Consider the following 10,795-nt stretch of genomic DNA (forward strand, 5'->3'; position numbering starts at 1 on the left):
TAATCATTTTATTTATGTCTTATTAATATATATTTGTTTCTACATAAAATCGATAGGCTTTTCTTGTAGCTGCATTTACCAAAGAGTTTTTTCAAGTGTTGACATTTGTGAATTTAATATTTTGTATTTGTTTGTTTACATATGCCAATAAATTATTGAATACTTTTTTCAACTTGTATTTCAACATTCCTTTTTTATTATTTGAGAAAATTGAGAAATAAGGGTGCTTTGGGTAAAGCTAGCTTAGTTTCTCTTCTTCACGGGATAATCTTTTATATTTGCCTCATTTTATAGCTGCGCATTATTCAGGCCATTGTTTATTATTTCCAGTCCGTAACCCCATCAGGTAATTTATTTTTTTTTAGGATTTTCTTAAAAGATGACTTTTTTGAGTTTCTTGAGGACTGGAAGCGATAAACAGTGATGTAGGTTGTAAAATATACACCACTTTGTCCAACTAAGTATGGAATTTCAGAAGACATTCTATAAAAATATATTTATATATATATTTGTAGTAGACATTTAAGCCAGAGTGTTCATGTAATATAATGCTGGATACATTCAGTCTCCTCATGTTAGTTTTATAGGGCACAGCAAAGTGCTCTTGTGCATTTTTGTGGGTTAATTCACAAGTGTAATTATTGTAAGTAATTGGAAAGTTTCATACATTCATGCATGAAATTTGGTGCATAAGTATCACAGAATGTAGCATGCATCTGTCAAATAAATAACCACCATCTCTGACCTTGAATAGGAAGAGAGATTATGACAAAAAGCAAGATGTGTTACAGAATCACCCATAAGCCACATATTTTCTGGAGCATACAAAACTATGGCATGCTGCCTAAGGGTATGTGCACACGGTAGCAGGCTTTTACGCCTGAAAAGACAGACTGTTTTCAGGAGAAAACAGCTGCCTCGTTTCAGACGTAAATGCTCCTCCTCGCATTTTGCAAGGCTTCTCTGACAGCCGTAAATTTTGAGCTGTGCTTCATTGAGTTCAATGAAGAACGGTTCAAATTACGTCTGAAAGAAGTGTCCTGCACTTCTTTTGCCGAGGCTGTATTTTTACGCGTCGTCGTTTGACAGCTGTCAAACGATGACGCATAAATGACAAGTTGTCTGCACAGTACGTTGGCAAACCCATTCAAATGAATGGGCAGATGTTTGCCGACGTATTGTAGCCCTATTTTCAGACGTAAAACGAGGCATAATACGCCTCGTTTACGTCTGAAAATAGGTAGTGTGAACCCAGCCTACGAAAACAAAAACCAGCTTGGCAAAACTGTATTTAAAAACGCATATGTTTGTTTTGCGGATCACCCTGCTGATCCCAAAATTTGCTTATTGGGTTCACTAGGAGATTTAGAACTTGATCAATTCTCCATACTGGGAGTTCAAAGGATTCTTTATTAGACATGAAAACTATTTGCAGCTCATTAGATAAAGTCAAATCCTACTGCAATACGGAAATGTATATCCAAAATAAATAGAATTATTAGCCAGGAAAAAGGGGTATATGTGAAGAGAAACTGTATCTCAAATTTTGAAGCCATATGGGGAAGATGGATAGATACTCCCAACCTACCAAATTAGATTATTCTGCTTGGCACTCGGTCATATTTGGCTTAAATCCTGGTAAAATGGTTAGCCTGATGGTGATGCACCATTTTTAAAGTATATGTTTCGATATCACAAGGCTTTATAGATCTATGCAAGAGTATTCCTTTTGAGGGGCCTAACAAGACATGATAAATACTGCTGACCACAATGGAATAATTTGAAAATGTATCACAAATTAAAAATTTGTGCTATAATGCAAAAATACACAAAGCTATTCTGCGTGACGGCCTCTCCAGAGGGGTAAAAGAGTTTGCATGCAGAGGTTTGTTTTTCTCTCTCGTGGCTGTTTACTGTTAATTGTATTGTTATGTTGTTTAAAAAATAAAAAAATAAAGATAAAATGTTTATCATAAAAACAAACACATACATTAAAATGTGGTTTCTATAACATTGTATTACTGTGGATTTGTTACGCACCACTACTACCAACTGTGAACATAGCTTATCGGAAACAAGTAAGAGAAGGAATAATGGGTTCAGGACCCACACTCGTAACACAGAGGCGTAACTAGGTTCTCCAGCACCCGGGGCAAAGATTCCGTTTGGCGCCCCCACCCCGAACCTCTTTTCCGACATCTCCTTCCCCCTCGCCATGTTTGTTTTCTCTACCTATCAATGAGGTGTAATTTTTTTTCCACATTTTTTTATGCAACTCAAGCATAAAGCCATTTGTACATTTTACAAGCGATATCGTTCTATATACAACACCAGAACCAAGCTCATTACATATTTACAGCACCAGAACAAAGCTCATTACATATATACAGCACCAGAACAAAGCTCATTACATATATACAGCACCAGAACAAAGCTCATTACATATATACAGCACCAGAACAAAGCTCAGTGCCTAAATACAGCATCAGAACCAAGATCAGGACATATATACAGTGCCAGAACCAAGCTCAGTACATATCTACAGTGCCAGAACAAAGATCAGTACATATATACAGCACCAGAACCAAGCTCAATCCATATATACAGTGCCAGAACAAAGCTCTGTACATATATACAGCACCAGAACAAAGCTCAGTACATAAATACAGCACCAGCATAATACAGCTCAATTTAGGGCAAATCCTGCCATATAGGTTTGCATTAAATTGTATACAGCTCCCAGCATGGCCCAAACAATGGCAAGGATATGCTGGTAGATGCTGTTTCACAAAAAAAAAATCATACCATCCATCATCTCGCTGCAGATCATACAGTGACTACAGTGCTGATTAGAGGCAAAATAAACATTTACATTAAGTGACTCACAGGTGAAGTCAGATTCTAGTTGTTCCTTTTCTCTTTTCTTCTCCATCCAGTCCAGACCTCTATGATGACTTCTCCCGGCCACAGCACATTTCTGCAGTTTACAACTCAGATGACTTCAGCTCCTCACCTTTCAAACATCTCTGTACCTATAAACAAAGATAAGTTCTCATGGTGCCAGACACTGAGCCCCTAATATAATAGCGCCATACACTGCACCTCTAATTATAATAGCACCATACACTTTGTCACACACACACACACACACACACACACACACACACACACACACACACACACACACACACACACACACACACCATTCCCCTGTAGATAGTGCCCTACATAGATTCCACTGCAGATAGACTCCCATAGAGCCCCTGTAGATAGTGCCCCACATACAGCCCCCTGTATATAGTGCTCCACATATAGACCACCCCTGTATATAGTGCCTCACATATAGCTCCCACTATATTGCTCCATACATAGCCCACCCCTGTATATAGCCCCCCTGTAGATATAGCCCACCCCTGTATTTAGTGTTCAACATATAGCCCACTCCTGTAAATAGTGCCCTGCATATATCTCCGCTATAAATAGTGCTTCAAATATAGCCCACCCATGTATATAGTGCCTGACTTATAGCTCCCCTATAGTGCTCCACATATAGCCCACCCCTGTATATAGTGCCTGGCATATCATTTACCCTATAGTGCTCCACATATAGCCCACCCCTGTATATAGCGCCCTGTATATAGTGCCTGACATATAGCTCCCCCTAAAGTGCTCCACATATAGCCCACCCCTGTATATAGAGCCGAATCCTGTAGATACAGCCCCCACTCCTGTAGATAATGTCACTCATTTTTATTAGGATAAAAAAAAACAAAAAATCTTTACATACTCACCTTAGTCCCGTTCCTGCGCCCTCCGGTGGCAATGCAGAAATGCTCTCTTCTGAGCAGGTCTGCTGGGGTTGAACGACGCATGCGGCACGATGATGTCATTGCGCCGCTTGCGCCATGAAAGGCGCTGATTGACAGGGCAAGTCATTCTGCCCTGCCAAACAGCGCATTTCATAGATGGAAGCGGCGTGATGACATCATAAACCTCAACTTTAGCATAACCTTTATTTTATTATCAGAAAAGTATCAAATGCACCACTAGCTATTCCTGGGAGAAAGATTTTTAAAATGAACTAGATATAAAGGTTTAAAATAGAAAAAATAGATTGCTAAAAGGTTGGCCATTGATCAGACATAAATTCAGCGCTATGGAGGGAACCGCAATGGACACTGATGTTTTTTTCAATTTCATTTTAATGTGGAAGGTAGGCGATTCCAAAATAATCATTGGGAAATAACTCATTTTATGTGTCTAATAGTAAAAAAAAAAGGGATGAAGAAATAACTGGCTGAAGTCCTACCCTCCAAGATTGAGAAACCTTTAAGATATTATTTGATGCCTCTTGATAATTAAGTGATTTGCTTTCACTTATCTTAATATCAATGAGAATAAAAAATTTAGGTGGTGGGCTAGATGCATACCTAAGATTTATAGCTTGCCAGAAGTTGGGTCCATGATAGGCCCTTGCACTATACATCTGTGATTTGGGATAGGTGGTGTAGCGGTGCCTATGGATCCAAGGAAGGGGGTAGGGAATATTAGACATTTAATAGGTGTGATGAAACTTAAGAACAGTAATTATTTTATCATGGTAAGAGCCTGTTCACATCACCGTTGCCCTTCCGTTGAGGGGTTCCATCGGAGGTTCCGTCGGGTTAACCTTTCAACGGAAAGGCAAACGGAAACCTCAGCTTCCGTTTCCCACGCCATTGAACTCAATGGTGACGGAAACCTAGCTAATGGTTTCCGTCTGTCACAGTTGTGACAGGGTTCCATTGTTTCGGACAGAATCAATAGCGCAGTCGACTGCAGAGAGGTATTAGACAGGGGATAGGTTAACATACATCATAACGCCAATTCCAACAGTGTAATACAATGCATTATTTTTAATACATTTGCCTCATTTTATAGCATACATATATACATATGGTCTGGGACTTAATTAGGCTATGAAGGACAAATATAAGGTAGGTGTACAAATATGTGAGACGGCAAACATGGACTTGAAGAAAATATTCATTACAATTGACTTTTGTTACTTGATGGTTGAGTGATGAAAGCCAAAGGAGAGAATGGACAGCTTAACTATTGACCTAAGGGGTCAAAGGTCAGCTCCAAGTCTTTCTTCAATATCATATGGGTCTGACAATGTAGTAGGGATCTAAATCCGGGCACTGAAATTATTTATATGCTTAAAACAATTTTAGCAGGTGCTATGTGACCCTTCTGGATACTATATTATCAGTAGTTAAAACATGGCCATTGTAGCTTAGCTTTCCACATTAGCACAAGAATATTGTGAGCTCCTGACTTAATATAGTAAAGCTTGGCAAAGATTTTATTTTGCACTGTCGTTGATAAATGAAGGACGGTGCGGTAGAAAGAAGGTTTTTCACGTGTATTCACATTTTATGCGGATGTTATATGAGTGAAGAGTAAATGTTTCATACAATCCTTGTTTCCTCTCATTTAATTCTGCATATGAGTAATGGACAATGACTTTTCTTGTTTGCTATATATGGTACTTTATGTCCTGCTCCTTCTTCATAGAAGCATATTTGAAAATCTGGAAAATTCATAATATAGTAAAGGGTTGAATCACAACATGTTTTTCTTTCAAAAATTAAAATATAGCAAAATTTTCAATATCAAAAAATAAATAATTATTTTTCTATATAAAACAAAAAACCTCATACGTGGAGTGCGCTGATATTTTCACATTACTGGGCGGGCTTCCAACACTCCTCCACGTGACCCGAGGCTTTCATTTTAGCTGCACACGAGCTCTGCTAAACTGCGCATGACTAAGTCCAACCACTATTTCTGTATGTAAGCTGGCACCCGACCGTGTATGTATCCCACTGGGCATGCACAGTTTGTGCAACTAAAACCAGCAATGTAATTCTCAAGCACAACAGGTCGTGTTGAACTGCGCATATCTGGCCATCAATGCTGGGAACGCTGATGTCTAATAGCAACATGATGTACACAAGGCTGCTGGTATTGATATAGATATTGATATATTGCCTTGCAGTGCTGGCGTCCTGGGTTCCAATCCAACCAAGGACAACATCTGCATGAGTTTGTATTTTCTCCCTGTGTTTGCATGAGTTTCCTCCGGGTACTCCAGTTTCCTCCCACACCCCAGAAAACATAACGCTAGGGAATTTAGATTGTGAGCCCCGATGGGGACAGTAAAAGAGGTCCTCTGTACAGCGCTGCAGAATATGTTGGCGCTATATGAGTAACTGAAATAAATAATAAATAGATACATGAATAAATTGAAAATTAGCCATATTTGATAGCTCATTGTATTTGCAGATATTAATAACTTAAACTTTTCTATCATATAAAACACAAACGTGAAACTACCCCTTTTAATAGTTGGATTGATCCAGAGAAAGGCTAAAATAGTCCCTAAGAGAATCTTGGTATTCAGATAGAGGAGGGGACGTACTGTACTTTGTGGCCCCTAAAAGGTTAACAAATAAAATTCCTTGATATACCCCTCTGCTTTTAGAGTTGTCTGTAAATACTTTGAATGGGATTTCTTTTTAAGAGCTTTGACTGTCAGATACACTTACTAGCTGCCCATCCAATTCCATATTATTGTCTGTAACATGTTGACGGAATAAAAAATAATGTACTTAGCTTGTCAATCAAAATGGTGAAAGGACATGAAAAGCAACAACCACTTTTCAGAGCCAGACATGTTCTTAAAGTATTTTTCACTTTTCATTGTTTTCTAGGTTGGCCAAAGAAACATTAAAACAAAACAGTCTTATTTGCACATAAACCAATGACTGACCATATCGGGGAGATGAAAAATATTTGATTTCAACTTTAAGTGCATTTATACACAATATCTGTGGTACCTCTGCGCAGTAAATAGTGCCAATACAAATAGTGCCAATACAAATGTAAGCATCTTATCTAATGTTCCTACTCTTTATAGCCGTCCCAATTTCTAGTCCACTTTTGAAATATCTACAATATTTTAAACCCTTTTTTTTCATTATTTATAGCAACTATAATGTATCAAAAGGCATAAATGTTCAAGCATTAATAGGTGATAATCTAGTATTATTACATACATGCTTTATATTCTAGTGTAATCAAGAACAAACAAAATCATAAAAGGGAGTTACCAATGCCAGGATACCTTATTTACTTGGAAATGTCATAAGTGAAATGTCTGATAAATCTTATGAGCTTCACCGGCACATTACTTGAGATCTCGTACTATTATTGTTGGTTTAGCAAATTACATTTTTATTGGTTTTACAACAAAAAAATGAAAATGCACACAACGCTTATTGTGGTAACATTAGGTATTGATAATAAATAAAATTGTTTAGAGGTGAAGGTTGTGAGGGCTGGAGTATTAGGGTAATGCCAGACTATTTTCCACTGAATCCGTGAATAAATTAACTGCAACATTTCTGCAGATTTGTTGCGGATTTTACCCTACACATTGCAAAAGGTAAAATTTGCTGAAATTCGGCAGCATGCTCTGATTTCCATGCTGATTTTTTCTGTTACATGTGGATGGGGTTTTCGAAAACCCTATCAACTTGTATTGCACTGTAAATTACTGAAGATTTGTGGGGCTGAAATCCACAGCAAATCCGCAATGTTTGGCCTTACCCTTAACATGCCAAGGAATCCTGACCATGAAAAAACATTTTAAAGAAAAAATTGTGCATTTGATTAGTGGGCAATAGTGGCAAATATCAAGCAATATCAGCAAGTGTCGGTAAAAAGAAAATAAAAGTCCGAAAAAGTGCATGCTAAATTCACACTGCATTCAGACACTAATTTTAGTGTATACCTTGGGAAACGCTCTAATGTGATATATGTTTAATGTGACCATAGAGTGTCATGTGTCATTTTAGCATACTGTATTAAAAAGCACTTTTCAATAAAACTATTTTTTTTAATTTTCTTTTTACATTTGGAGTCAATGAAAGAACCATGCAACTGAGAAGGGCAATATCTGGGATGCACAGGCAATGTACCCCAGTAATAAATTAAGAGAAATTGCATTAGCAGGAGCAATAATAAAACTCCACCTTGTTATTATGGTTTTACAATGAAGTCCTAACCAAGTAAAATCAAAAGGAAAGCTGCACGTTAAGGCCCTGTTACACGGCCTTATATGGGCCATGTATATAAGCATTTCCATCATGTCGGCAGCACATCTCCATGTTTACACAGGGAGATGTGCTGCTGACTACCGACCATTTTATTGTCCGCATAAACAAGCTGTTAAGCCAATGAATGAGGGTTTTCTCATTCATCGGCTGATCGTTGCCCTGTTTACACAAGTCAATGATTGGGAACGAGCGTTCATATATACGCTGGTTTCCCCAATCATTGGCCCATGCAAAAGGACCTTAAAGAGGTTTTCAGGGCACGGGCAACTGATGACCTATCCACAGAATAGGTCATCAGTATATGATCAGTGGGGGTCCGACACCCGGACCCCGCACCGATCAGCTGCTCCGGCTGCTTCCAGACACCGGATGTCCATGCCGAAAGCAGATGGCTCCGGTCCAGAGTAGGGGCTGAGCTGCAGTATTGCAGCTCTGCTCCTATTCAAGTGAATAGGAGCAGAGCTGCAATTCTGCCGCACGGCCGCTATACAGTGTACTTGACAGTCTGCTTCCAGCTCTGAATTCTGCATACACTGCATAACATCCAGTGCCTGGAGGCAGCCGGGGCAGCTGATTGGTGTGGAGTCCAGGTGTCGGACCCCCACAATCACATATTAATGACCTATCATGTGGATAGGTCATCAGTTGTCCATGCCCTGAAAATCTCTTTAAGGTCCTTTTGCATGGGCCAATGATTGGGGAAACCAGCGTATATATGAACGCTCGTTCCCAATCATTGCCTTGTGTAAACAGGGCAACGATCAGCCGATGAATGAGAAAACCCTCATTCATTGGCTTAACATCTTGAATGTCCTAAATCAGAATAAACATCAATCCAATTCCTGGGCCTATGATCATTTGAGGGAGGGGTACGCGTTCTTGAAAATTGGGCTGAGTCATGGACTCAATATAATAGATTTAGCTTCATCCAGAAGGAGTTTAACAGCAGTTCAGTACATTTTAGTAATGTTAAGCAATTTAAATGTATTCAAGGAGGAGAGTCCTTATAGCATTGGATGTCTCCAATTTGAGGTGCCACCAGTCATATGCTATTGCTGCTTGTTGGCACCATCAAATTAGAAGAATTGACTTGATCTTGCATTGCACATGGTCACATTTTTAACAGACATATATAACTATGACAGAAGACAAACTCTGTAATTTCAGCCAGCTACAGTTAGGTCCAGAATTATTTGGACAGTGACACAATCTTCATGATTTGGCCTCTGCATGCCACCACATTGGATTTGAAATGAAACAACTGAGATGCAATTGAAGTGAAGACTTTCAGGTTTAATTCAAGGGGTTTAGCAAAAATTTCCTGTGAAACGTTTAGGAATTGCAACCATTTTTCTAGACAGTCTCCTCAAATTCAGGGGCTCAAAAGTAATTGGACAAATTAACATTACCATAAATAAAATGTGTTTTTTTTAATACTTTGTAGAGAATTCTTTGCAGGCAATGACTGCCTGAAGTCTGGAACCCATGGACATCACCAAACGCTGGGTTTCCTCCTTTGTGATGCTTTACCAGGCCTTTACTGCAGCTGTCTTCAGTTGTTGCTTGTTTGTGGCTCTTTCTGCCTTATGTTTTGTCTTAAGCAAGTGAAATGCATGCTCGATCGGGTTGAGATTTGGGGATTGACTTGGCCATTGCAGAATTTTCCACTTCTTTGCATTAAAAAACTCCTGGGTTGCTTTCACAGTATGTTTTGGGTCATTGTCCATCTATACTGTGTAGCGACGTCCAATCAACCTTGCTGCATTTGGTTGAATCTGAGCAGAAAGTATATCCCTGAACACTTCAGAATTCATCCGGCTGCTTCTGTCTTCAGTCACACCATCAATAAACACTAGTGACCCAGTGCCTTTGGCAGCCATGCATGCCCATGCCATCACACCGCCTCCACCATGTTTTACAGAGGATGTGGTGTGCTTTCTTCGTTTCATGCTGTTCCAGAACTGGGCGGCTTCTTTAGATGTTGTTTGGCAAAGTCTAATCTGGCCTTTCTATTTTTGAGGCTGATTAATGGTTTGCACCTTGTGGTGAACCCTCTGTATTTGCTCTCATAAAGTCTTCTCTTTATGGTAGACTTAGATACTGATACACCTACTTCCAGGAGAGTGTTCTTCACTTGAGTAGATGTTGTGAAGGGGTTTTTCTTCACCATGGAAAGGATTATGCGATCATCCACCACTGTTGTCTTCCGTGGACGGCCAGGCCTTTTGGTGTTCATGAGATCATCAGTGCACTCTTTTTTTCCAACAATGTAGCAAACTGTTGATTTGGCCACTCCTAACATTTGTGCAATCTCTCTGATGCATTTCTTCATTTTTTTCAGACTAACGATGGTCTGTTTCACTTGCATTGAGAGCTCCTTTGACCTCATGTTGTGGTTTCACAGCAACAGCTTCCAAATGCAAATGCCACCCCTGGAATCAACTCCAGACCTTTTACCTGCTTAATTCATGATGGATTAATGAGAGAATAGTCCATGCAGCTCAGTAAATAGCTTTTGAGATAATTGTCCAATTACCTTTGGTGCCTTGAAAAAGAGGCAGCTACATATTAAAGAGCTGTAATTCCTAAACCCTTCCTCAAATTAGGATGTGAATACCCTCAAATTAAAG

The sequence above is a fragment of the Rhinoderma darwinii genome, chromosome 1 (genome assembly GCF_050947455.1).
Source record: "Rhinoderma darwinii isolate aRhiDar2 chromosome 1, aRhiDar2.hap1, whole genome shotgun sequence".
Taxonomy (NCBI): domain Eukaryota; kingdom Metazoa; phylum Chordata; class Amphibia; order Anura; family Rhinodermatidae; genus Rhinoderma; species Rhinoderma darwinii.